We start from the raw sequence: 27,593 nt of genomic DNA, 5'->3' as shown, positions 1-27,593 counted from the left end.
AATTTTCACATGATCGTTTATCTTTACTTGTTAAATTCATTTGTCTCCGTTTATGAATACATATTGTGGTTTATGTAGATGCTAGGGTTAAAACAGATTGATACCATGACAGCTCCTCACACCCACTGCTTTCTTGTCCTCAGTTACTTCTAAAAATCAACATTCTGTTGAAACAATGCTGCCAACATCTCTACAATTGGAAGCCCACATGGGGTTTCATGGTCAAAAGTTCTGGAATAGAGATATTTTGGAGAGTGGGGTAGGATACATACAAGCAAGAGGAGTGTTATATTGCCTTTTAAATGGATTGTGCATTGTCCATGTTAAATATATAAAAATGGACAATATCATGATACCCTGAGGAAAACTTACAGACTGAAGTATGCAGTCTTGAGTGGAGTATAGATGCCTCCCCACAAGCACCCTTGTACTGGGTCTGGCTGGGATGTTAACTTTCCCTGCAGCAGCCCATACAGTGCTGCGCTCTGCACTTGTAGCTAGAACAGCGGTGGTATCACACCGGTGTTGTGTCTGCTGCTGAGAAGTGCTGGCACAGCATCAGGACTCTCTCTAACCCTCCTAGGGGGTGGGCAAAAAAGTGAGAGAGAAACATCACCAGGGCAGCTGACCTAAACCAACCAAAGGGATATTCCATACCATATGATGTCCCACTCAGCAATAAAAGGTGGAAAAAGGAAGAAGAGGGGAGGGGTGGGCTCTCATTGTGAAGACGTCTGTCCTCCTCCCGAACACCGGCTACGTGCGTTGAGGCCCTGCTTCAAGGACGTGGTCAAGCATCGCTCATTTGTGGGAAGTAGAGAGTAATTTCTTTCCTCTGCACTTCCACATAGCCTTTACTTGTTTTGTTATTCCCTTTCCCAGTCCCTCTTCCCCTTTCCTTTTTTTTCCCTTTAGTTGAATTGTTTAATTAATAATAATCTTTCCTTAACAATATATATATATATATATTTTTTCTCTTTAATTAAATTATCCTTATCTCAACCTGTGAGTTGTTCTTTCCTTTACTTCTTCCCCTCCTCATCTGAAGAGGGGGAGTGAGAGAGCGGTTGTGGTGTTCAGCTGCCTAGCACGGTAAAACCACAACCCTCCACCAGCAAATCAGCAGGGAATGTGAGTTAGATGAGGTTGAAAAAGAATCCATCCTCCTGACAAATGATGAAAGTATGCACCTTCCTTCATGTCATTGTAATTCACTAAATCTGCATTCTTTCTTATCTCTGTACCGCTTCTCTTTGCTTCTTGTATTAAACACATTCCTGTCATTGTCAACATACCATCTACCCTTAGGCACTTATGTTTATCATATACCCAACAAGAAGAATCTTCACTAATTACCATTATATATGACTTTCTCACTGTTCATCAAGGGTAAATTGTGATACTATCCTTGAAGGTTTATAAGCCATACACACTTTCTGATGAGGTATTTGTTGGAAGACTAGGTTTCCACTCCAGCTACATGAAAAAGGAGGCAGAGAAAAAAATGAAAAGATATAGTTTGAATGGTATATAAAAGGTATAACTGTTGTGGGAAATACATTTTTAATGAAACAGGAAAGCATTTGATTTGTCATTTTAAAAAGGCATAGTATAAGCATGTGGTCACACATCTTTCCAGTTTTCCTCCACTCCTATTTCCTTTCACTTTGAGACCCTAAAAACTAAGCTTGCCCCAGCCTTATCCTCAATCCTTCAAAAGGGTCATGTAATCTAAAAGCCAAATCTCTGTCTGACACCAGCTGTACAACCAGTAAATAACCTGCAGGATCTGTCTGCTCCTAACCAAGCCTTTCACTTTCACCATCAGGATTGAGAAGACACTACCTGGGCTCCCATGGCCTTCACCCTCACAGTCAGAGTACTCATTCTTAATCACGTATCAAGATCACATCTTGATCTTGGTAACATCTCTCCTTGCAGTAGCACTGGTACCTACATGGATGTGCAGCAGCAAGACATAGCCCAAGACTGCAAGATAAGTCCAGCAAGACTACTGGACAAACCTCAGCAGACTCTCCACATCTAGAATCAGAGCATCGGGCTAGCAATAAGCCTCCCTAGACAGCAAATAGGACTGGCAGATGGGGACCTCCATTCTCCATCATAAGGAGTCTCCATCTACCTGGTGCTTGATCTCGATGTTGACTGGTATTTCAGGTTTGGTTGGCTCTGATGCTATCCTACATAGTCTTTTTCCCTTGTCTTCTACCAGGGCAAAGAACCTGTTCTGAAGTTGCAGATCTGTGCCTTCCTCTTCCTACTCTTTCTCAAGGATAGAAGTACATCCATTCACTCCTTGTCCTTTTCTGCTTGTTTTGCTTGAAGAAAAAAAAAAAAGAAGAAAAAAAGAAAAAAAAGAAAAAAAAAGATTGTACAAGATGCCCCAGATCTCATCTCTAGATAATGATCTGACAGCTTCTGGGACCACGAGTGGATCTTCCTGCAGCTTATCTCCCTGCTAAATAAAGCATGTGTATATTCAAGCCTTATGTCATTAAAGATAAAGCTAAGCAAATCGTGTTTTGGTGGAAAGATTAGTTCATGTAGCTTAGGAAAATTAATGGTTGGAGGAAATATGATTGTTCTCTGAAGGCAAAAACTAGAGAGCCAGAAAAACTATTTAAGAAAAAGAACTGCACCAGCACAAGGAACAAGTTGACATATATTGCCCATCATTAAATTTAGTTTAGAATGAAGATGGTATTTACCCATCAGTATAATCATGCTCTGGAAATGTTGAGTGGGAGGGCATAAAGCTAGCTATTTTGAGGATGGATTTTATTTTTTCCCCAAAAAGGTATTATATCATATGCTTTCTTGCAATAGCTGGAACTACATGATAGCAATACACAGTATGCTTGTCTCAGTCCTATTGTCCTGGTTTCAGCTGGGATAGAGTTAATTTTCTTCATAGTTGCTGGTACATGCTGTGCTTTGGATTTATGAGAAAAATAATGCTGATAACACACCAGTGTTTTAGTTGTTGCGTAGCAGTGCTTGCTCAGAGCTGAGGACTTTTTATCTTCTCATGCTGCCCTGCCAGTGAGAAGGCTGAGGGTGCACAGGTTTCTGACAGGGCACACAGCCAGGAGAGCTGAGCCAAACTGGCCAAAGGGATATTACTTAGTATATGACATGCTGAACAATAAAAACTAGGAGGGCTGGCCAGTGCAGGGGGACTGCTACTTGGGATGGGCCGGGCATAAGTCAGTGAGCGGTGTGCTACTAGTTTTGCATTGTACACTACTTGTTTTATGTATTATTATTACTACTGCAATCTCCATTCATTTTCTGGCCTATTAAACTGACTTTATCTCAACACACAAGGTTTTTTTGTTGTTGTTGTTGTTTTTTACTTTTTACTGCTTTTTTTTTTTTTCCTTTTTGATTCTCTCCCCATTCCACTGCAAGGGTAGTGGGGAGTGAATGGTAACCCACTGTGTGGTAACCTGCGGGGTTAAACCCTGCTGGGTTAAACCAGAACACTTATGTTTTTGTATCTTCTAAAATAAAATATAGTGAAGTGGGCTATGATGTACTCTTAAAGAAAAATAGGATAAAATCTGAAAATATGGAAAAATAATGGTTTTGTGTATGGTTAATTTGGGGTAGTTTGACTTTAAACTGATATAAATAAAATTATGGAGTCATTTTGAATGTTTTGAACTCATAGGCAGAAAACAGAGTAGTGGAGTTCTTTGCAGAAATACTAGGTAAAATAGCAGGGACAGGAAATATCTTTGTTCTCTGGTACTAATTTCCTTCCTGTAATAGCAATGTTGGGAAGAAATCTTTCACTCTTTTATAATTACTCTTCTTATTATGAATTACTGTTCTAATTATGAATTTGTTAGGTTAACTTTCTTTTATTCACCCTTTTCCAATGTCTGTAGAACACTACAGGCTTTTCAAAAAAGTACTTAAGTATTTTAACACCTACTTTTGCCAATAATAAGTTTTTGTTGTTGTTGTTTTGTTTTGTTTTTGTTTTTGTTTTTTGTTTTTTACTCTCAGAACATTATGCCTGGTGCTTTGGATTAAAGATTAATAAAAGACAACTAAAGTTCTTCTACAATTTGACCTTTACTCTGAAATAAAATACTTTCCTACATTTTTTAAATTTAGTAATTCCACTTTCATTTGAATTCACAGTGATTTATTAGTACTTAAGAATGGTTCTGAAGTCTGTGCCTTGGTGAACCCAGAATTAACTTCACCTAGTCGTTCATCCATATTCTACCATCCTGGCATCAGGAAAAAGACAGAATATAAAAGATTAATGGTTAATTGTTGATGGTTGGATTTGGTCTTGAGGGTCTTTTTCAACCTAAATGATTCTATGATTCTTTGAAAGATATATCAAAACCTTATGTTCTTCCTGTTCTTGACTTGAGAAGTATATTAAGTGTCCCTTGCTAATGGAATTAAGGAAAGAAAGTTGTTTTTTTTTTTTCTCCTTTTCCAAGTTAAAAAAAAAAAATCAACACAACTTTGAAACTTTCATAGAAGATATTATTGCCACTAATGTAATGCCTCAAATAAACCAGCCATTACCTGCTGTCAAAGACAAAAATATTATTCATATTTTTAAGTACAATTTATCATAAAAAGGCAGGGAAGTTTAAAATTTAAAACTGTCAGTTTCATCCTACTTCCTCCCTCTCTTTAATACATGTTGATTAGTATTTGCAAACACACAGTGCTTCATAAACATGTAAGTTTTTACAAGACCAGGATTCAAGGACAGGGTGAGGTGGGTGAGGAGACATCTTTTTCTCAAGCACACAAAACCCCTGTAATTCTCAAATGAACAGACTCTTCATTAACATTGAAAAATATAATGACTGGCTAATCACTGACTATAAAGACCTGTGAAATTAGGCTTAAAAATAGGTATCTTGAAGGTTAGTGAATTTAAATTCCTATATCCAAAACAGTTCTTGCAATTTGCACCATTATTGGTATGATATTTCTAAATGTTCACCTCAGCACAAAATGCTTCATTATATATTTCCAAAATATATATATTTTTTTTCTGTGATATGTAATATACAAGGAACAGTCTCCTCTACAGCAGCCTGAAGGCAAACTTTCAAGGTTTAAAAAGCAGCCTCTAGAGAAGCTTGAAAAGATGACAAAGTCAATTAAGTTGTAAGAAATTCTTTATTTTTATGAAGACGGAACATATTAGGAATTTTATTATCAGTCGGTACTATAGTGCACATGTTTCTCCTTTGCAATTTAGAAATCATAACTTCTGCTGCAAATTAACTAGTGCAGTTCAAACAGCTGAGATGCTCCTTAGAGGAACACCATATAGGATTTTCAGTCTCTGTTGAAAAAAGGTATGTATCTTAATTTAGAGGCTGAGACCTACTCTCCAAACTGTTTTATTACTTAGACCTTAATGAATAACAGAAAAAAAGAATTCATTATTACCATGAAGCAAGACATTTCAAACAATGCATAAAATTACCCACTGAACTCAAAGTAGGTTGCATCTTTGAAACAATCAATTCAAAATGCAGTACCAAGTGTTACAGTGATAAATGAAGCAGTCAGAGACCGTTGCTAGGGCCTTTTACTGAATTATAAAGCACAAAAAAGCTTCCACAGATGTTGAAATTATGAGAGCAAAGCAGGTGCTTAAACCCTATTTACTAAAAATAGCAATAATCATCAAGTTACAAAAGGAGACTACATTTCATATGTCAAGCTCAACCTGTGCTGTGTTCTTTCACAATTCACTGTTTTATGATTAGACTAATTTTTTATACTGTGGTCCTTAGTAACATATCTGCTCTAGATTTCATAGGTAAAGTAAAGATTCAGGCTACATTAAATAAGTCTTGCTAAAGTCCTGTTGAAAATCTAAGTGTTACATTTAGATATATTTAATATTCATATCACAATATATAGTTTGCCATACTATTCACTAATGTTCCCATTAATTTTTCTCTGCTGTTTGAGGTAAACATTAAGTATCTGGGGATTAAACATTTTGTTCTTTCTGATTTTTTTTTAAGGTAAAATCAGCTTTTAAATATAACCTAGGGAGAAATTATAGTCACATGACATTACTGATGAAATTGTTGCACTTACCTGTTATTGATATAACAAATTTGATTTCATCAATGTTCTACGGGCTCCCTCAGGAATCCTCTGCATCTTTTATGAAAAGCTCTTTTTTCTCTCACTTAAAATCACACTTCAAAAACATTCAAAAAGACTTTTTCTCAGAGCCTCCATCCATATAAACAGAAGAGTATGTATTGGGTTTATGTGGTAAGGTTTGGCTAGCAGGGGGCTAAAGGAGTGGCCTCTGTGAAGAGAATCCAGAAGCTGCCCCTGAAGAAGAAGATGTCAGGTCAGAGTCAGTTTCAGACGGCTCCAAAGGGACCTCCCGCTGGCCAGAGTCGAGCTAGTGATTGATGTTAGTTGGGCCTCTGGGAAAGCAGACTGAAGAAAGGAAAAAAACTGCTGTACAACAGCAGCTGGGAGAGTGAGGAGTGAGAAAATGTGAGAGAAATAGCCTTGCAGACAACAAGGTCAGTGGAAAAGGAGGGCAGGAGGTGCTCCAGGCGCTGCAGCAAAAGTTTCTGTGTGGCCTGTGGAGAGGCCCCTGGTGGAGCAGGCTGTCCCCCTGCAGCCCATGGGTCCCACATGGAGCAGATCTCCACGCTGCAGCCTGTGGAGGAGCCCCTGGTGGAGCAGATGGATGTGGCCTGGAGGAGGCTGCGGCCCATGGAGAGCCCCCGCAGGAGCAGGCCCCTGGCTGGAACTGCAGCCCGTGGAGGGGTCCATGCAGGACCAGGGAGTCTGGGGGAAGCTGCCGCCTATGGGGGACCCGTGCTGGAGCAGTTTGCTCCTGACAGATGGACCCATGTTGGAGTAGTTCTTGAAGAGCTACTGCCTGTGGGAAGCCCACACAGGATCAGTCTGGGAAGGACAGCAACCCATGGAAGGATCCCACGTGAAGCAAGGGCAGAGAGTGACTGTGAAGGAGCAGTGGAGATGAAGCATTAGGGACTGACTGCAGCCCCCATTTCCTGTGCTGCTTGGGGGGAGGAGGTAGAAGAGGGTGCATGAGGGGAAGGTGTTTTTAATGCGTTTGTTTGTTTGTTTCTCACTTCTCTAACCTGTTAGTAATAGGTAATAAATTTTACTAATCTCCCTATGCCAATTCCATTTTGCCCATGACAACAATTGATGAGTGACCTCCCTGTCCTTATCTCAACCCATGAGAAGTCTTGATCGTATTTTCTCTCCCTTGCTCTTTGAGGAAGGAGAGTGAGAGAGTGGGTGTGGCACAGTTCAGCTGCCCAGGAAGGTAAAAACACCACAGAGTACCATGTGCTCTATGACATACCTGGGAGATAAAGATAAGGACCATAATTTGGTGAGATGTTTGGGTTGCTGACATGCCATAGTTTGTCACTTGCCCAGTCTTGCCTATCCAAACTACCAATACATATATTAACAAGAGCTACAATCATATTTTCATCTTGATTTAATTTATTAATCATGTAATAATATATCAAAATAATGATATCATATGATTTATGACAATAAATTGCTTATGAAAAATATCATGAATAATCAGAATTTATATATATATATATACTCATAATTCCTATATATATATATATATATATTTTATGCAGTGTTAATCTATTTTCTGAATCTTACCCTTTTTAGCGCCTTTTGTCCTGCTCATATGCAGCAGTAGTAACATCACAGCAAGGTATAAACAGTGGAAGTTCCATTAAATGGTTATGAGCTTTCTTATTCAACAGATGGATGAGTGATATTAGCCCTGGGAATATACTAATTGATTTTTCACTTAATCAAAATCATTTCTGTGGGATTTCTGTCACTTTTAGTTCCTCTGCACTTTTGGAAGTCTGAATCAAGAAAGGGCTTTTTATAACTTACCTGCCATATCAAATGTCCTTCCTAATTTTACATCTTTGGATAAAACATTTGCTGTACTTGATAAATACTTGGACTAGGGACAAATATTTTTGCAGAAACTGTTATTGCCTTCGGAAAGCAAAACCTCTGAGAACCAAATGATAAGGAGGAAACTTTTTCAGGAATTTATCTTTATGTGGACTTTTAGTTCACTGGCTTATAGAATGATTCACGTTTAAATAGCTAAAAAGACAAATAACTTCAAGCCCAGAGAGAGAGAGAAAAAACCTGTTAAGAGAGTAAGATTTAAATCTGGCTAATGCATTTGGTACAGTTAAAAGAATTAAAGAAGCCATTAAAGACACAAAATCAGTACTTAGTGTACAATCCAATGGGGTTTCACAAACAATATCAACTGTATGCCAGACAAAGAGAAGGAAAATAATAATTTGCTTTACTATTAGTTTTTTTTTTCTTTATTTTTAATTTACATCTATTCCTTTCCTGAACTCATATTTTCTATCATAAGTGCTTGCAATTGCTTTAACAGTAAATTACAATGCCATTAAAGCAATATAAAATTAATTGAATATTTAATTAATATTTTATGATTGAGAAGAATGTAAATCATTTACATACTGAAAGTAATGTATGATACATGTAGCATGCATAAAACAGAATGTGAATATTTATTTTGAATTAGATTGACAAATACTATTGAAGTGATAAATATAAGAACATGAAACTGTTGCTGTGCTTTTATAATTAAAGAAGTATATACACACTTATCTTACTTTTTGATTTAAAATGTGATATTTTAAATAAAAATTAAATCTACTAAAACAGAATTAGACTTGTCTATGAAATATACTGAATTCAATGAATAGCTTCAGCTGACCCCCCCCCAAAAAAAAAAAAAAAAGGGCATAGCACTTCAATTAAATCAAAAAATTTTAATTTCTCAGTAAAACAACTCTATTTGGAAATGCTGGTATGCTTTCTTTTCATGTCCTGAAAATGCATCTTATTTATTTTGAAAATGGCTTTGTTCTTTACAGAAATAAAAATAAAACAAACAATAACCGGGGAAGGGGGGGGGGGGGGGGGGGGAGGGAAGCTAAATTATTTCTGAAAAATATAAAATATTTTGTTCCAAAATAAATTAAGCTTTTTGAGTTTTTAGAATATACAATTCTTGTTAAAAATAAATGTTTTCAGACTAAAATGCAGAAGAACATGGTTTGCATTAGATTGAAGCTTCTCAGAGAAGTATTAAGATACATTATTTTTTTTAAGGTTTCTTAGAATTATCTAGACTTGAACAATGCTCAATAAACCCCATTTTACTTTTTATCACAGCTGATCTAAGGATTGGAAAGGTTTATTATGGTCATAAAGCAATTATTACTTATGCAAACAAAAAAAAAATAGACTTCTTAAAAGACCTTTGTTTCCTTGTTATTTCATTAATAAGCATATAAAAACAAACAACAAAAAAAGGGGGGGATGGAGATCATTTGACTTTAATCAATGCTCAGCAGGTATTCTTATGTAGTCTTAATAAACTCCTTTATTACCTTTTCCCAGTGTAGTAAATCCTTCTATATACATTTTTTTCACTGTCTTCTTCCCCTCTCCCACCCCTAGACTGGAGTCAGTCTTGCTTTGCCTTGCTCTCCCTTTCTGAAAATAATGGTTCAACCAAAACACTCAACAAAACTGCTGGACAGGCTTCAGAAAGCTCCACCGGTCTTCATGCTCAGAAGCAAGGGCAGTGTATATCAAGCTCCTGAAATTGTCTAGGTCTCTTTCCCTAGATTTATGTGTCAGGAACTTCCAGTGATTGAGGACTTGGGATTAATTCCCAGGAAGCTTAATTAAATGGTGACTAAACTAAAAGAATACTGACACCTCTATTGGAATTAGAATCCTTATAAGATCATTCATTGCTAATGAAAGATTATCAAAGATGTCTATGCTTTATAACAAACATGCATACTTGCACCTCAGTGTATTTTACATCCCAAATGTAAAAATGGAATGTGCTTTAGTATGTACATCCCATACTAAAGAAGTGTAAAAGTTCTCAGTTTCTTCTTAAATGGGGACTGCATCTTGCAACATCAACACTATGGTACCCATGTGTTAATCCTCATTAGTTTCTATCTCTACGGTCAAAATATGATAGACCTTATGAGAACACACATTTACAGCAAAATAATAAAGTCTTCCTGGTATCAGGTTACACTGTGCTAATACCATATTAAAGCTTTGTATACCAGCAGCTGATTCATTTCAATGAGCTAGTAAAAATCCCCCCCAAATCCAGAGTAACAGCAGGAAAGGAAAAAAAAAAAAAAGGGGGGGGGGGGAACAGCTCTCAGAAAAGGGGAACAGCTCTCAGAAAAGCATGAGTTTAAGATTTTGCACTGCAGAAGAATGAGTGAAAGGAAAGTCTGTTTGTTGATCCACAAAAGGCATAGGTCTGGTTTAGCCTAACTAGACCTGTGACAAGATTTTGGCAGTGTAAAACTAGTTTAGCATAATTTAACAGTGGGGTACAATCTGGGAGGAGAAAATGCTGGGAGGAGAAAAAAGCCATTACTGCATTTTTTTTGCAAGGACCTTAAGGAGTATTCCTTAGATTAAAAGATCTTAACCTATAATAAAATAACCTGAAAGGCTGATATTTCATTAGAAAATGTTATCTTGTTATGTACTGCTATCTTAAGTGTTTAACTAAGGAAGATTGATCAAATGCCATATTTAGAAATGTATGGTTTCAGCTATGATAAGTGCATATATTTTTCAGAAAAAAATAATAATAATAATAATAATAAAGAAACCTTGGATTTTATGTATTCAGCGGTAAATTCATACCTTCTGTCATTTCCTTTTCTAGCTTCTTTTCCACTTCTCCTTTTGCTAAAATAGATCTGACCTAGAAGTATATTGATTCTTCACATCCCGGCAAAGAGGAACGTAGAACCAATCAGCATTGGTAGTGATCTCAGTGCTGCAATTTTCTCATGAGAAGTTCCACAGCTTCCAGCCATAAGAAAGTTTTTTTGTTTGTTTGTTTGTTTACTTTTAACTTACTTTACTGGTTCCAGTTCACCAGAAATATCACGCTGTCAAGTAATGCAACTTTCTTTCACTAAAACATTTGCATGTAAAGAAAATATTTTCTCATCATGAAGCTGTATTTCAAATATCTGTGTGAGTACCAACAAATAAAAAATGAAACTTAGTGTAATAGTAGGATATTTCTCTGAGTTATTCTACAAGGCAACTTTCCTTATTTTAAGTTAAATATAATTGCCTAATAGAAACATAATTTGAAAAATTAGATATTTAAATAGCATACACTTTGGTTATTTTCTTTTAAAGATTAAAAAATTCTTGGTACTTTAGCTTTGGTAATGATGATGTTAGTGTTTTCTTAAAAATACACCAGTTATGTCATTGACATTTTTTGTCCCCTGTCATTCTTTCCCTTCTCCTGTAGTCTCAATGATATTAAATTCTGAGATTTGATATGTAAACAGCAAATAAAACATGTTAAGACAGTAAAGATATTACCATTATGCTAGCAATGATGATCAAATAGAGATGCTTCTTTTTTCCAATCTTCTTCCTCTGTCTACAGCTGCTGCACCACTGTGACTAGTTCCTTATCTTATATATATATATATATACATTTTAATTTGCTTCCTGTGTCCTTCTCCATCCCCCTCACCCTCCTGGTAAATACCAGTGAGCTCTACTAGAACTAGAATAATGATGTACAGTCAAAAAATGTAAATATTGTGATTCCAAGTAATGGCTTAGATATGAACAGTATGGGGGGTCAAAATTAATCTGATATTTATTTATCCTTATTTCCAGTGAGATAAACTGGAATTGTTAAGATAGAACAATACAATTAAAATTGCTGTGCAAGAACCACATAATCTATCTAAGAAAACACTTTCTCAGGGAAACAAAATAACAATTTTCATTTTCATTATTTTCACAGCTATAATTTTAAAAGATGCTCTATAGCAGTTAAGTATATAATGTTTTAACTGTTTCAGGAAAGTTCTATTAAATAATGCAGTTTGAAAGTTTAACTTCTGCAAATAATCAAGGCATTTGACTGTACAATGGCTACAATCCTACACCCAATTCATCTAAAAAAGCTGTAAGAGATATTTTGTTTTCCTTTTTATAATATATGTTATGCAGGACAACGAATGCAGAGCACTGAAACAGCAGTGGACATTTTCACTCCTACAGGACCATTTTTTGTTTGAGAACAGGACACATTACCACAAAGATGGCTTAAAAGTTGTTTTGGACTGTTTTGGACCTGTGGCACATGGCCAGAATCCTCTAATGCTTTGTTATGGAATAGCCAATGCATTTTTAAAAGACACATTAGCTATTGCAAAAGCTCATTAAATGAACAAAGAGATTCCTAGTTATTTTGGTATGTTTTAGATCAGGCCCATCAGAGGTCGTATTTGTATGTATTGTTGCACCCCATTCCTCCTATGGTTTACTGTTAGTCATCCATGCAGAGCTAAACATTTACATAAAATCTGATAAAAATTAGGGCAATCTATTTTTGCTGGAAAACGTAAGAGGGTCTTTAAGATCCATTTATTCCATATTAAGAGTTTCCTTAAACTGCATTGGTAAAAAGTCTGTCATTTCCATTTTCTACAACAAAGTCTGTTTTCCCTTTCCCCTCACCAAGATCAGACTGGCCTACATCAATATAACACCCACATACTTTGCATGTCAAGTAACACTGCAGCTGAACAGGTTGAAGTGCCACAGAAACACCAGCTGCCTCTTTGTTAGAGACCTGCTCAGTACTGAAGGTCACAGCTACTTCCCAGGTGAATTGAACCCTAAGGGGCTCAATAAGAATTTCTACCTTAACCTCTCCTTGAAAGGAGGTGGAGGTGGTGGAGGAAGCAATTTTGATCTGTGCGGGACTATTTGGAAAAAAATAAGAGACCCTTAGAGATTATTATTTATACGGTATTAATTACCTAAGTTGAAGCCTATTTTACACTTCTAACTAAAAACATTAAGCAAGAATTTAAATTTTTATTTCAAAAACTTCTCTGAACTTAGTCTGCTTCAGGCATTCCATTCCTATGGTTTAACAGCCCTTTCTGAACTACAAACACCTTGCAAAAGTGGCAGTTAAAATATATTTTAAAAGACCTTGATATCTTTTTCTACAATAAGTTCCATGTTTTTATAGTTTCTTCACCTGCCAGTTTTATACAATTGCAAGATGTGAATTGCAATGAAATATGTTTTTTAAGAAAGTTAAAATTAGAAACAAATTATTAGTAAACTACAATTTGTCAATGGTGAGAAAAAATGTTTTGCTATGTCTATCAATGCATAAAAATTGTCTAAACATAGCATCCCTCACCTCACTTTAACCTGTTTGTAACCTGTCTCATCTGTTTGGAAGTTCTTAGGACACAGATTGACAATAAAATTAACATATAAAGAGCAAATCGCTGTTTGCCCTGGAGGTCTCTGAATTTTCATGGACTATACATATAAATATATAGTGGACCGCATATATAAATACAATATGTAAGAAGTGTTAGGAAGGGGAGAGCTTAAAGGAGAAAGCATATCAGAATAGCTTAGCATATTTAATTTTTGCACAGTTATATCTTGGAGAGGAGTCAAGGTACGACTTGCACAAACAACACTGACAAGGCTTACCTACTTGCCTGTTTTTGCTATAATGTAGACATGTCAAGAAGGGACCAGAAAGCATAAACTTTTATACTTTTTGGTACGCAGGAGCATCCCTCCAAAATGGATGTGACATGGAAGTTTAAAACTCATTTAAGTGTCCCTAAAACAGTCATCATAGTCACTGGTATACTAGAAAGCCTTAAAAGCATTTGGTACATCTTTTTTAATCAAGCTTTTACATATAAAAAGTAATTTAGCTGTCTCCACATTAGTTCTCCCTCCAAAAACAATGACAGGAAGAACAGATTAGATATACTTTTGCAATATTCTTTCTTAACAGAAATCATTGAGAGCTGCAGCTGCTTAACATCTCTAAAGATAGCTTCTTAAAGTATACAGAGTATATTTAGATAAATGAAACATAATGTAGGGATTGAAAAGTGCTCAAAGATATGAAAAAAATAAAGAGGTTTCCTGGATTTAAAAAAAAATAAAGGAAGAAAAATTCATAGGAAAAAAAAATAAAAAATGGTAAAGAATGAAAAACCTTTCAATTTTAAAAAACAGCAGTAGACTATATAATGTAGTCTGAAAACTGGGAGGTTCTTTTTAGACCAATGACTTTGAAGAACGACCTGACAGATTTCACACTTTAATTTCATATATGCAGTTCATTCAGTGGTCTGAAAGCAGAGTAAATTTTCCAAGAACAGAGAACAACAAGAAATTCTCTATGTTCCTTTCCTCACTACCTGTAACTATCCATGCAACCAGCCGTATCTAACAAAAGAGTCTTTGTTTCTTTGTGTTCCCCTTAATGGCCAGGCAGGATGATTAAAGTAAAGATTTGTAAAATATATGAATTAGGCTTTCAAAAACTCACTAAAAAGAGTAAGATGCTTTTAAATATAACATTTTAGACAAATTAAATTCCCTTTGCTTTTTGGTACTGAGAAATTTGAAACTTTTCTTGACTTTTCCAGGCCATCTTGAGAGATTTCTTTAAGAAATTACCTGAGCAGCTGCAAGTTCAAAACAGTACATAACCTAAGACTTCCGATAGAACTGTGTAACTATGAAATCACAGAAGATTTAGTCCCTTATGTTTGTCCCTGAATTTTCATGGTTTATGAATCACTAGATGACCAATTGTGCTTAGAGCTACATTGAGTATGCCCCATTGCAACACACAAATACACATACAAGCACACAACACCCTACACCATTTAAAAACCTCTGAAATCAGCTCTCACATTATTACAGGAAATTAACTGGTATTATAATCCAGTAGAAGTGTACTGGGTCTGTCTGGGATGGAGATAACTTTCCCTGCCCATAAAGTATTGTGCTCTGCACTTGTAGTTAGAACAGCGTTGGTATCACACCACTGTTGTGTCTATTGTTGAATAGTGCTGGCACAGCACCAAGACTCCCTCCAATCTCCAAGAGCCAGCAGGCTGGAGCTGGGCAAGAGGTGGGGAGGAGACACCACCAGGGCAGCTGACCTAAACCAACCAAAGGAATATTCCAAACCATATGGTGTCACATTCAACAATAAAAGGTGGGAAAGGGGAAGGAGAAATGGGGGCTCTTGTTGTGAAGACATCTGTCCTCCGAAACAACCGCTACGCGTATTGAGGCCCTGCTTCCCAGGACGTGGCCAAACATCACTTGTTAATAGGAAGTTGAGAGCGGTTGTGCTGGAGTTCAACAACTGCCCAGCAAGGTAAAACCACCACAAAATGTATTAACATGCATGCTCAAACTTTATTTTCTTTGCAATATATATACGTTTAAAAAAGTTTGTCTTGTTTAGATTGCAAAACTGTGATGGTGTACTTTCCCGCTCCCCACAGGCATACCTCTTGCCTCCCGTCTGGCCCCTGCCTTGCTCAAACACTGGCCATTGCATGTGAGGCCCTGCTCATGCAGATGGTGACCAGTGTCCTGGCTGCACCCGAGGATACTGGCTGACCCAAAAGATACAGGCTCAACCTGGGTGCTGGAGAAACTGAGACAGCAGCTGAAGGCTGATGGAGCAAGTACCAAAAAGAGCAAACAAAAAAACAACAGAAAAAGAAATACAATGTGACTATTAGTCCATCATCTTGCCCCATAAATAGTAAGCAGGCCAAGAGCCCTTACAGCTCTTCTACACGTCAGCAGGCCACAGGACAGGACCTTCCCTTGGGCAGGGACACCTCTCAAGGTCACGCCTGCTACAGAGATCCCTTACTCTTCATCAGAGATTCCCTGCTGCAACAGATCCTTGGTAAGTGATTGACAGCTTGCTAAACTCTGTAAGCTTTACTAAGATTATATCTTAGTTTGATTGTGCATGTATAATCCTAAAACCTTTAGATATAAACCATTGATCAAGCCTGGGACTAGGAGTGGATTCAGCCATACCTAGGCTCCATACCTCTTCAGTTCAAGGAGTTTAGGAAGCAAGGGGATGCACTCTGACTTGATGGGAGGGCTTCCCTGACTTGTCTGACTGACTGTATCCCCTATACAGTGAATAAGTGTGCCTTGCCATCTCAAAACTTAACGTCTTATTTATGATCAAACTTTGGTAGATCACTACATTAATAAAGCAATATTATTAAATCACACCAATTATTACATCAATAAATACATTGCTGCTTCTCTCTTATGAGCAAAATATATAATTTCATCTGCAGCAAAAGCCCATGCAGAATTAACATAGTGTGCTGCATATGTAGGTGGAATACAGCAGAACCAATGACCTATTGGCCTTTCTCTATTTATTTATTTTTATATGCATATTTTTAATGCTGACTTTGATTTTTATTTTATTTTTATATTTTAACTTTGACTTATTCTCAGCTTTGACATGCCAGATGTCCTAAAAGGCCTTCCTTCTACAGTATGCAAAATTAATCTGTCTTGTTTGATTTGTGATTATTTGCTGGTAAAATAAAAATAATAATAATAATAAACAGCAGCAACAACAACAACAACCATTTTGCTTTCTGTAAATATTTAGAAGCTTTCTATTTCTTTCAGTATTATTTATTAGGAGAGGAGTACTGCCCAATAATATAAGTATAGTTCTGAGATTTTAATAGTTTTACTGGTATTTTCAAAATCCTATCGAGTTTTATATTCATAGCATTCTCATTTTACAATGATTTTCCTGATGTCAGTAAATCCTTTCTCATGCAGACTGGAAAACCAAAAATGAGTATGATGAATTGGACAGATTTCTTCTTTCTGTATGACTCTCTAATGCAAAGTTGTAAAGGTGCAAACTGTAAAATATACAAAAATATACACTGAAATATATCAGGAGGGGTATTTCAGAAAATTAATATGAAGCCATATTCATAATACATCCTCCAAAGTACAATGTACCATATGGTCACCCATTTTCCTGAAAAATTCACTTAAAATTCATGTTAGGTCTTATAAGAACTAACACAGAAAAGAGTTCTGAGGATTGCCAAGAGAATGGAGAGGCGATTGACTGTCTTGGTTTATATGACCACAATAAAGGCCTAAAGAGATTCTTCTATTATTATTATTTTTTATATAAATTCCCCCCAAAAATAATATAAAAACTCTGGAGAGCTAAAAAGCAATAGACTGAAAGGTGCTGGCAGAATTACCAATGCATACAAAAAGACATAGATAATCTAATATTTTTTTTAGAGGACAGATAGAAAGAAATCATTAATAGCTGATGCAGTAAAGCCAAGCAGTTTTACTTCACATGTATAGTGAAAGATATACATCCTCTCCTTAGGAAGATATACTCCTTCTCCTTAATAAGTTCTTTCTCCTTTATAATTCTTAACACTGTACAGAGGATTGGGAATGCTTTTTTATATGTAATGTTCTGTCACCATTACACATTTTTTCATACTTATGTATCAATAGCAATTAAAAGGAGTCTAATTATAAGCTTCTTAAAGTTTGCTGCCTCCAAAGCTCTCCTGAAAGAAAATTAATGTTAAATATTCAGCCTATACTTGGACACTCATAGAATCATAGAATATCCTGAGTTGGAAGAGAGCCATAAGGATCATCAAGTCCAACTCCTGGCACCGCACAGGTCTACCCAAAAGTTTAGACCATGTGACTAAGTGCACAATCCAATCTCTTCTTAAATTCAGACAGACTTGGTGAAGAGACTACTTCCCTGGGGAGCCTGTTCCAGTGTGCAACCACCCTCTCAGTGAAGAACCTCCTCCTGATATCCAGCCTAAACTTCCCCTGCCTCAGCTTAACACCGTTCCCGCGAGTCCTATCACTGGTGTTTATGGAGAATAGGTCACCTGCCTCTCCACTCCCCATCGTGAGGAAGTTGTAGACCGTGATGAGGTCCCCCCTCAGCCTCCTCTTCTCCAGGCTGAACAGGCCATGTGAGCCGCTCCTCAGATGTCTTCCCCTCAAGGCCCTTCACCGTCTTTGTCGCCCTCCTCTGGACACTCTCCAACAGTTTAATGTCCTTTTTGTACTGTGGTGCCCAGAACTGCACACAGTACTTGAGGTGAGGCTGCACCAGCGCAGAGTAGAGCGGGACAACCACTTCCCTCGACTGACTAGCAATGCTGTGCTTGGATCCCCCAGATCTCTCTCTATGGGGCTGCTCTCCAGTGTCTCGTCACCCAGTCTGTATGTATAACCAGGGTTGCCCCGTCCCAGGTGCAGGACCCGGAACTTGCTTTTGTTAAACTTCATGCGGTTGGCAATCGCACAGCTCTCCAACCTGTCCAGATCTCTCTGCAAGGCCTTTCCACCCTCATCCGAGTCCACAACTCCTCCAAGTTTGGTGTCATTAGCAAATTTGCTCTAAATACCTTCTAGCCCTACATCCAAATCATTTATAAAAACATTTAAGAGGATTGGCCCTAAAATGGAGCCTGACCCCACTAGTGACCACCTGCCAGCCTGATGTGGCCCCATTTACCACAACCCTTTGAGCCCTGCCCGTCAAGGGCAATTGCTCACCTATTGTATGATGTTTTTGTTAAGTTGTATGCTGGATATTTAGTCCAGTAGGATCCTATGGGAAACTGTGTCAAAAGCCTTGCTGAAGTCCAAAAAGATCACAGCAGCTGGTTTCCCTTGATCGACAAGACAGGTGATCATATCATAAAAGGAAATCAAAATTGTTAGGCAGGACCTACCCCTCATGAACCCATGTTGGCTGGGACCAATGAGTGCATTGTCCCCCAGGTGCTCATCAATAACTTCAAGAATCATCTTCTCCATAATTTTACCAGGCACTGACATGAGACTGACAAGCCTGTAATTGCTAGGGTCTTCTTTCTTACCCTTCTTGAAAATTAGCACAACATTTGCCAGCTTCCAGCCTACCGAGACCTCTCCAGATTCCCAAGATCGTTGAAAAATCATTGAGAGATGTCCCGCAATGACGTCAGCCAGCTCTTTAAGCACCCTGGGATGAATCCCATCCAGACCCGTGGACTTGGAAGCGTTCAGGTGGAGCAGCAAATCCTGCACAAGTTCAGGATCAGTTGTTAGTTTGTCATTCCCACTGTCAAGGTCCTCCAGCTCAGGACGCCCTGAGTCCCGTAGCCCATCATCAGTGTTGAAGACAGAGGTGAAGAAGGCATTAAATGTCTCTGCTTTGCCTATGCCATTGTCTGTGAGGAGACCTTCCCCATCAAGTAGCGGGCCCATGTTTTCTTTGGTTCTCCTTTTTCTGTTCACATATCTGAAAAAAAACCTTTTTTATTGTCTCCCACAGACATGGCCAGCTTCAACTCTAGCTGGGCTTTGGCTACATTAATTTTCTCCCTACAAATATGAACCTGTATTCCCTGTATTCCTTCCTCGTCGCCTGACCCTCCTTCCAGCAGCCATACACTTTCTTTTTTTTGCCTAAGCTCCAGTAGAAGATCCCTGGTCAGCCAGGCTGGCCTTCTGCCCTGCCTGCCTGACTTCTGATATTTTGGAATTGCCTGATCTTGTGCTTTTAGGAGGCAGTGCTTAAAGACTGACCAGCATTCATGGACGCCAATGCCTTCAAAAGCAGTTTCCCAGGGGATCTTGCCAACTAGTTCCCTGAGCAGCCTGAAGTCTGCTTTCCCCATATCCAGGGCTGATGTTTTGATGGTAGTTTTCCTTCTGTCATCATAAATTCTAAATTCAACCACTTCATGGTCACTATGACCGAGACAGCCACCAATTGCCACGTCTCCCACAAGACCCTCTGTCCTGGTTTCCATTAGGACAGAATTAATTTTCCTCCTAGTAGCTGGTAGGGTGCTATGTTTTGGACTAGGATGGGGAGAGTGCTGATAACATGCTCATTTTTTAATTGTTGCAGAGCAGTGCTGACACCAAGCCAAGGACTTTTCAGCTCCTCGCTCTGTCCTGCCAACAGGCAGGCTAGGGGTGCAGCAAGAGCTGGGAGGGGACAGACCCAGGACAGCTGACCCAAACTGGCCAAATGGGTATTCCATACAATCTGATGTCATGCTAAACAATATATAGGGGTTGCTAGCTGCTCGGGGATAGGATGGACATCGGTCAGCAGGTGGTGAGCAATTGCATTGTGCATCACTTGTTTCGTACACACTATTATTATTATTATTACTATTATTATTACTATTATTTCCTATCTTAATAAACTATCTAAATATCTTGTCTTTATCTCAACTCACAGGCTTCACTTTCCCATTTCTATCCCCCATCCCAGAGACGGAGGGGGGAGGGTGAGCGAACGGCTGTGTGGTGTTTAACTGCCAGCCAGGTTTAACCACAACACCCTCTCAGTTCTCCAGCAACAGATCTAGGAGGTGTGGTGGTTTTAGTCAGGTGGGTGGCTGAGCTCCACCACAACCACTCTCTCACTCCCCCTCCTCAAAGAGGAACGGGGAGAAAATATGATGAAAAGGGCTCAAGGGTTGAGATAAGGACAGGGAGATCACGCAGTAATTATTGTGACGGGCAAAACAGACTCAGCATAGGGAGATAGTAAGATTTATTGCTTATTACTAATGAGCTAGAGAAGCAAGAAACAAAGAAAGAAACTAAAAGCACCTTCCCATCCCCATCCACCCTCTTCCACCTACTCCCCCCGAGTGGCGAAGGGGAATGGGGGAATAGAGGTTATGGTCAGTCTATAGCACTTCTCCATCGCTCCTTCTCGGTCACTCTCATCCCCTGTGCTGTGGGGTCCTCCCACGGGATGCAGTCCTTGCTGAACTGATCTGGCATGGGCTTCCCACAAGCAGCAGCTCTTCAAGAACTGTTCCAGATATGGGTCCGTACCACGGGGTCCATCCTTCAGTAGCAAACTGCTCCAACCTGGATGCCCCACGGGCAGCAGCTCCTGCCAGGTCACCTGCTCCTGCATGGTCTCCTCTCCACAGGCTACAGGTCTGGCCCAGAATCTGCTCCGGCAGGTGTCTTCGACAGGCCGCAGCCTCCGTTGGTGCAGGTCCACCTGCTCTTCCATGGTCTCCTCCATGGGCTGCATTGTGGAACCCTGCTTCGTCATGGTACTCCATGGGCTGCAGGGGGACAGCCTGCTTCACCATGGTCCTCACCACAGGCCTCAGGGGATTTCTGCTCCGGCACCTGGATCACCTCTCCCCCTCCTTCTTCACTGACCTTGGCACCTGCAAGGCTGTTCCTCACTCCTCTCACTCTCCCAGCTGCTGTGTGGGGCAGCATTTTTTTCCCCTGTCTTAAATCTGCTCTCACTGAGGTGCAAAACAACATCACTTAGTGGCTCAGCTCTGGTCAGCAGTGGGGCCCTTACCAAACATGGGGCAACTTCTAGATCCTTCTCACAGAAGCCACCCCTATGGCCCCCTGCTACCAAAACCTTGCCACATAAACCCACTGCAGGAGGGCACCTTTCCTAGTTGGCTCCCTTAGCACCTGCACCAATAATTTATCATCTAGGTGCTTTATGAACCTCCTGGATTTGTTTGTGAGCCGTGTGGTGATCCTAGTTGACATCTGGCAAGTTGAAATCCCCCATAAGGACAAGGGGAGTTGATCTCAAGGCATAAGAATAATTCATTGGCATTGTCGTCCTGGCCAGGTGGTCTGTAATAGACTCCCATAACGACATCCCCTTTATTTGTTCATCCCTTAATCCTTACCCAGAGGCTCTCAACTTTGCTATCGCCAACCTGAAGTTCCACACCGTGATAATAATGACTGTGTTCCTCACAGTATAATAATGAGCACTTGTATTTTTAAAGATATAAACTTTTCTAATTGTAAAAATTATGAAAGTCTCATCAGTAGGATATTACAGAAGTAGTTACTAAAATAAATTCAGTTATTTAATTGTAATACAATGTTAGCATGCCATTTCCTGTTTATGCCAAATTCTTCTGTGGAAAATTGTACTTTATCACTACTATTACACCAAAAAGTGAATTCTGCTCACAGTTTATTAAAACAGCATTTATTACTCTTATTTCCATAACCAGAACCTTCCTCCTCACCATACCAGAATATTTATCCACTGTGGAAAGGAACACAATACTCTTTGTTAACTCTGATGTCTGTTTCATTCACTGTGATCTAACATAAGGTCATATTGATTCCATGTGTATCTCTGAACAGATTCACAATTCAGAATCTAAATTGTTACAACTTCAGACCATTAGTACATGAAAAAACACAGGATTTTAATCTTATTTATCTTGTTTCTTGGAAAGTTGTGTTACCATTTTATCATAATCACTTTAAGTGAGGTTAAAATTGCATCTAATAGGAAAATAAAGTAATTCAGGAATAAAAGTGTATCAAAGAACGAATTTCTTTCTTTGAATAATCAACTATGTTTTAGGAAGAAACAGCTAAATTTAGAAAAGACTGAAGAAATGTTTTTTTATGTTAAAAAACAGCTTTTTAAAGCTTGCTAATCCATATTAAACCCATACAGAAGCTTTGAAGAAAGGAAAGCACTTTGAAATGGCAGCTTCCTCTTCTTACTTTTATTGTTAGCAGGGGGTCTGAGGTATTATTCAAAATATATTTGTTCTGGTATGAGGTTTAGGAAGAAAATTGCAGCAGATTCAAGCTTTAATGAACAAGATCTCACACCAAAGGACTCTTGGCCATCCTATCTTGCTTCCTTCAAAGTAACGAAGGTCTTATCACTTACCAGCCCTGAACACATCCTCTACCTAGTGAAACAACAGAGGATTAAATATAGTTTTACTAGAGAATAGTATCTTATGCAATTGCATAAGTGGAAAAGTAGAAACCAAGACCAGTGCAGAAAGTAATGAAAAATTAATGAGTCAAATTAACACTGTTGTTGATACAAAGAATATCAGAAATGCCTACTGTGGTAGGTCAAAGAGGATTTGAAAGACTACCTGGTGAAGCTGAAGGCAAGACTCAGAAGAACAAGTGTTAGTATTGTACGTCATCACACAGCATATTTTGGCAACTTGTGTTGGAAAATGAATTAGATAGTTTCAAAGAAATACTACCAAATGAATAATGCACTGTATAACTCTATTACAGTCCTTGCTCAAGACAAGAGAATCTAAAACGGAGTGTTAGATTAACTAAATAAATAAACACACTTAAAGATCCTAAGAAAATTCATATATTTTCGACTCTGTGGAACTCCACACTCTGCTGGGCTTTCCTGTATCATATAGGAAGCATGAAGACCAAAGTCAATCTTTCAAACCTATTTCTGCAATATGAGGAACATATAAATCATCTGGAATCCCTGTGCCTCTGATCTGACAGACCTACATTTCACTTTTGAACTACTTATACAATCTATATAGTTGTTTGTTTTTACAGTTTCTGATTTTAAATGTTGGAGTGAAGTAATAAAATGAGAAATACATTATTTCTGATAGTCCAGGAATATTTGAAGCCAAAATCTTCCCATCCTTTATTGGAGTTGTGGGTAGCTGAATGTCTGTAATTTATTTGTTAAAGGAATTAAATGTTATAGAAAAGTCATGTCCTCGGTACATGAGTATTTATGTTTCATTGGCACAGGCTGTGATCACAGAACAAATATGGCAGTAAATGAGACCTCCTTATTGATGCTGCAATTCTTCCCTGGAGTTCTTAAAGGGCGTTTGTCCCTACACATTGTCTCAATATGAAAAAAATCATGAAGAACACAATCAGGTTCTTTACAAAATAAACACACCAAGGACACTACATCCTGTAATAATACTAATAGTAATGTAATAATTAAATAACTGAACAGAGCTAGCAACTCTTTAGGGACACCTTTCTTAGAGCACAAGAGCTCTCCATCCCCATGTGGAAGGTGGGAAACTGGGATGGCTAAGTAAAGACCTGCTGGTCAAACTGAGGTGTAAGAAGGAAATGCACAGGCAGTGGAAGCTGGGACATGTGGCCTGGGAAGAGTACACAGACGCAGTCCAGTTGTGTAGGGATGGGATCAGGAAAGTGAAGGCATGGATGGAACTGAACTTGGAAAGGAAAGTGTACTCCCTCTGATAAATGAGAAGGGAGAACTGGCAACAACAGACATGGAGAAGCCTGAAGTACTCAATAACTTCTTTCCCTCAGTCTTCACTGCCAGTCAAGCTTCCCATGTCTCTTGAGTCCCTAAGCCTCTAGTTGGGACTAGGGGAAGCAAAGCCCCTCCCACTGTAAACTAAGAGCAGGTTCAAGACAAGCTGATGAAACTGAACAAGTACAAATCTATGGGGCCTGATGACATGCCTCGCAGGCTTCTGACAGAACTGACTTGATATAGTTGCCAAGCCTCTCTCCATCATTTTTGAAAAGTCCTGGCAGTCAGGTGAAATCTTGGTGACTGGAAAAAGGGAATCATCACTCCTGTTCTTAAAAAGGGTAGAAAGAAAGATATAGGAAACTACAGACTGGTAGGCCTCACCTCTGTGCTTGGGAAGATCATGAAACAGATCCTCCAGAAAGCAACGTTAAGGCACATGCAAGACAAAGCGGTGGTCCAAGACGGCCAGCACAGTTTCATCAAGGGTAAATTGTGCCTGACCTAATGGTGGTCTTCTATAATGGAATGACCGCATCAGTTGACAAGAGAAAACCAACTGATGTCACCTACCTGGACTTCTGTAAGACCTTTGACATTTCCCCACGTGACATCCTGATCTCTAAATTGGAGAAACATGGATTTGAAAGGTGGATAAGGAATTGGCTGGATGGCCACGCACAGTTGTGGTCAATGGCTTGATGTCCAGGTGGAGGACAGTGATGAGTGGTGTCCCTCAGGGGTCCATCTTGGCACTGGTGCTATTTAATATCTTTATCAGCAACATAGACAGTGTGATTGAGTGCGCACTCAGCAAGTTTGCAGATGACAACAAGCTGTGTGGTACAGTCAATACACCAGAAGAAAGAGATGCCATCCAGAGGGATGAAGACAAGCTAGAAAACTGGGCCCACGGGAACCCAATGAGATTCAATGAGTCCAAGTGCAAGGTGCTGTATCTGCGTGGGGGCAATCCCCAGCAAGTGCAGACTGGAAAAAAGAATTCATTGAGAGCAGCCCTGTGGAGAAGAACTTGGGGTAGATGAAAAGCTTGACATAAGCCAGCAGTATGCACTTGCAGCCAAGAAGGGGAACTGATGCCCCACCTGTAGTACTGCATCCAGGTCTGGGGCCCCCACCACAAGAAGGATGTGGACCTATTAGAACAGTTCCAGAGGAAGGCCATGAAGATGATCAGAGGGTGGAAGCACCTCTCCTATGAATAAAGGCTGAGAGAGGTGGGGATATTCAGCCTGAAGAAAAGGCTCCAGTGACCTCATTGCAATATTTCAGTACTTAAAGGGGACTTATAAAAAGATGGAAAGCAACTTTTTATTTGGGCAGATGATAGGACAAAAGAGAATGGTTTTATATTAGAAGAGGGGAGATTTAGACTAAACACTACGAGGAAATTCTTCACTGAGACGGCGGTGAGGCACTGGAACACTTGCCAAGAATAGTTGTGAATGCCCCATCACTGGTGGTTTTCAAGGCCAGGTTGGATGAGTCCCTGGGCAGACTGACCTAGTAGGTGGCATCCCTGCCAATGACAGGTCCCTTCCAACCCAATCGATTCTATGAATGTTAAATTCATCAAACACTAGGAAAGGGAACAAAATCAGAAACGAAGACCTAATTATAAATAGCAAAGAGACCTCCAGGATCACCTAGTCCAACCTCTGACCTAATGCTAACAAGTCTTCCACTAAACCATATCCCTAAGCTCTACATCTAGACGTCTTTTAAAGACCTCCAGGGATGGTGACTCCACCACTTCCCTGGGAAGCCTATTCCAGTGACTAACAACCCGTTCAGTAAAGAAGTTCTCCCTAAGATCCAACCTAAAACTCCCCTGGCGCAACTTTAGCCCATTCCCCCTCGTCCTGTCACCAGGCACGTGGGAGAACAGACCAACCCCCACCTCGCTACAGCCTCCTTTCAGGTACCTGTAGAGTGCAATAAAGTCGCCCGTGAGCCTCCTCTTCTCCAGGCTAAACAGTCCCAGCTCCCTCAGCCGCTCCTCGTAAGACTTGTTCTCCAGACCCTTCACCAGCTTCGTAGCCCTTCTCTGGACTAGCTCGAGCACCTTCATGTCCTTCTTGTAGTGAGGGGCCCAAAACTGAACACAGTACTTGAGGTGCGGCCTCACCAGAGCTGAGTACAGGGGGACAATCATTTCCCTGGACCTGCTGGCCACGCTGTTTCTTATACAAGCCAGGATGCTGCTGGCCTTCTTGGCCACCTGAGCACACTGCTGGCTCATATTCAGCTGACTGTCAACCAATACTCGCAGGTCCTTCTCTGACAGGCAGCTTTCTAACCACACATCTCCCAGCCTGTAGCTCTGTTTGGGGTTGTTGTGCCCCAGGTGCAGGATCCGGCACTTGGCCTTGTTGAACTTCATACAGTTGGCCTCGGCCCATCGGTCCAGCCTATCCAGATCCTCCTGCAGGGCCTTCCTACCCTCGAGCAGATCGACACACACACCTAACTTGGTGTCATCTGCAAGCTTACTGAGGGTGCACTCAATCCCCTCGTCCAGATCATCAATGAAGATGTTAAAGAGGACTGGCCCCAGTACTGAGCCCTGGGGGACTCCACTAGAGACCGATCTCCATCTGGATTTGACTCCATTCACTACAACTCTCTGGGCCCGGCCATCCAGACAGCTCTTAACCCAACGAAGCGTACGCCAGTCCAAGCCATGAGCAGCCAGTTTCTTGAGGAGAATGCTGTGGGAAACGGTGTCAAAAGCCTTGCTGAAGTCAAGGTAGACCACATCCACAGCCTTTCCCTCATCCACCCAGCGCGTCACTTTGTCATAGAAGGAGATCAGGTTTGTCAAGCAGGACCTGCCCTTCATAAACCCATGCTGACTGGGCCTGATCGCCTGCTTGCCCTGCAAGTGCTGCGTGATGACTCTCGAGATAATCTGCTCCATCAGCTTCCCTGGCACTGAGGTCAAACTGACAGGCCTGTAGTTTCCTGGGTCAGTCCTCCGGCCCTTCTTGTAGATGGGCGTCACATTTGCTAGCCGCCAGTCAACTGGGACCTCCCCCGATAGCCAGGACTGTTGATAAATGATGGAAAGCTTCTTGGCCAGCTCTTCTGCCAGTTCTCTCAATACCCTCAGGTGGATCCCATCTGGCTCCATTGACTTGCATACATCCAAATGCTGTAGCAGGTCACCAACCATTTCCTCATGGATTGTGGGGTCTACATTCTGCTCCTCATCCAATTTGTTATAAATTAGCTCTCAATTAATTGACAGAGAGGGTCATGTCCAATAATGCAAATGATTTTATTAAGTAAGCAGCCAACAAGCAAAACAGCGCTGGGCGGCCGGGGAGTCTCTGGCTCCACCAACCCCTCTGCACCTCACCCCCCCCCAGAATCTTCCTTTTATTGCCTGGTGGTTCCGGTATACGCGGCACACCCTGGTATGTTCTGCGGCTGC

General features: G+C 39.8%; 1 long non-coding RNA gene across 1 annotated transcript; it reads right to left on the bottom strand.

Moving 5' to 3' along the window:
* Positions 1 to 534: 534 nt before the first annotated feature.
* Positions 535 to 15,320, bottom strand: LOC118167212. The gene is made up of 3 exons (XR_004751019.1): positions 15,084 to 15,320; positions 14,720 to 14,726; positions 535 to 568 (listed from the first exon to the last, which is right to left on the bottom strand). It is a non-coding gene; the product is annotated as an uncharacterized LOC118167212 (long non-coding RNA).
* Between the last annotated feature and the right edge of the window lie 12,273 nt (positions 15,321 to 27,593).

This window comes from Oxyura jamaicensis, chromosome 4 (assembly GCF_011077185.1).
Source record: "Oxyura jamaicensis isolate SHBP4307 breed ruddy duck chromosome 4, BPBGC_Ojam_1.0, whole genome shotgun sequence".
In the NCBI taxonomy this organism is placed as follows: domain Eukaryota; kingdom Metazoa; phylum Chordata; class Aves; order Anseriformes; family Anatidae; genus Oxyura; species Oxyura jamaicensis.
Note: the sequence above shows the minus strand (reverse complement) of the source record. Positions and strands in the feature narration are given on the sequence as shown.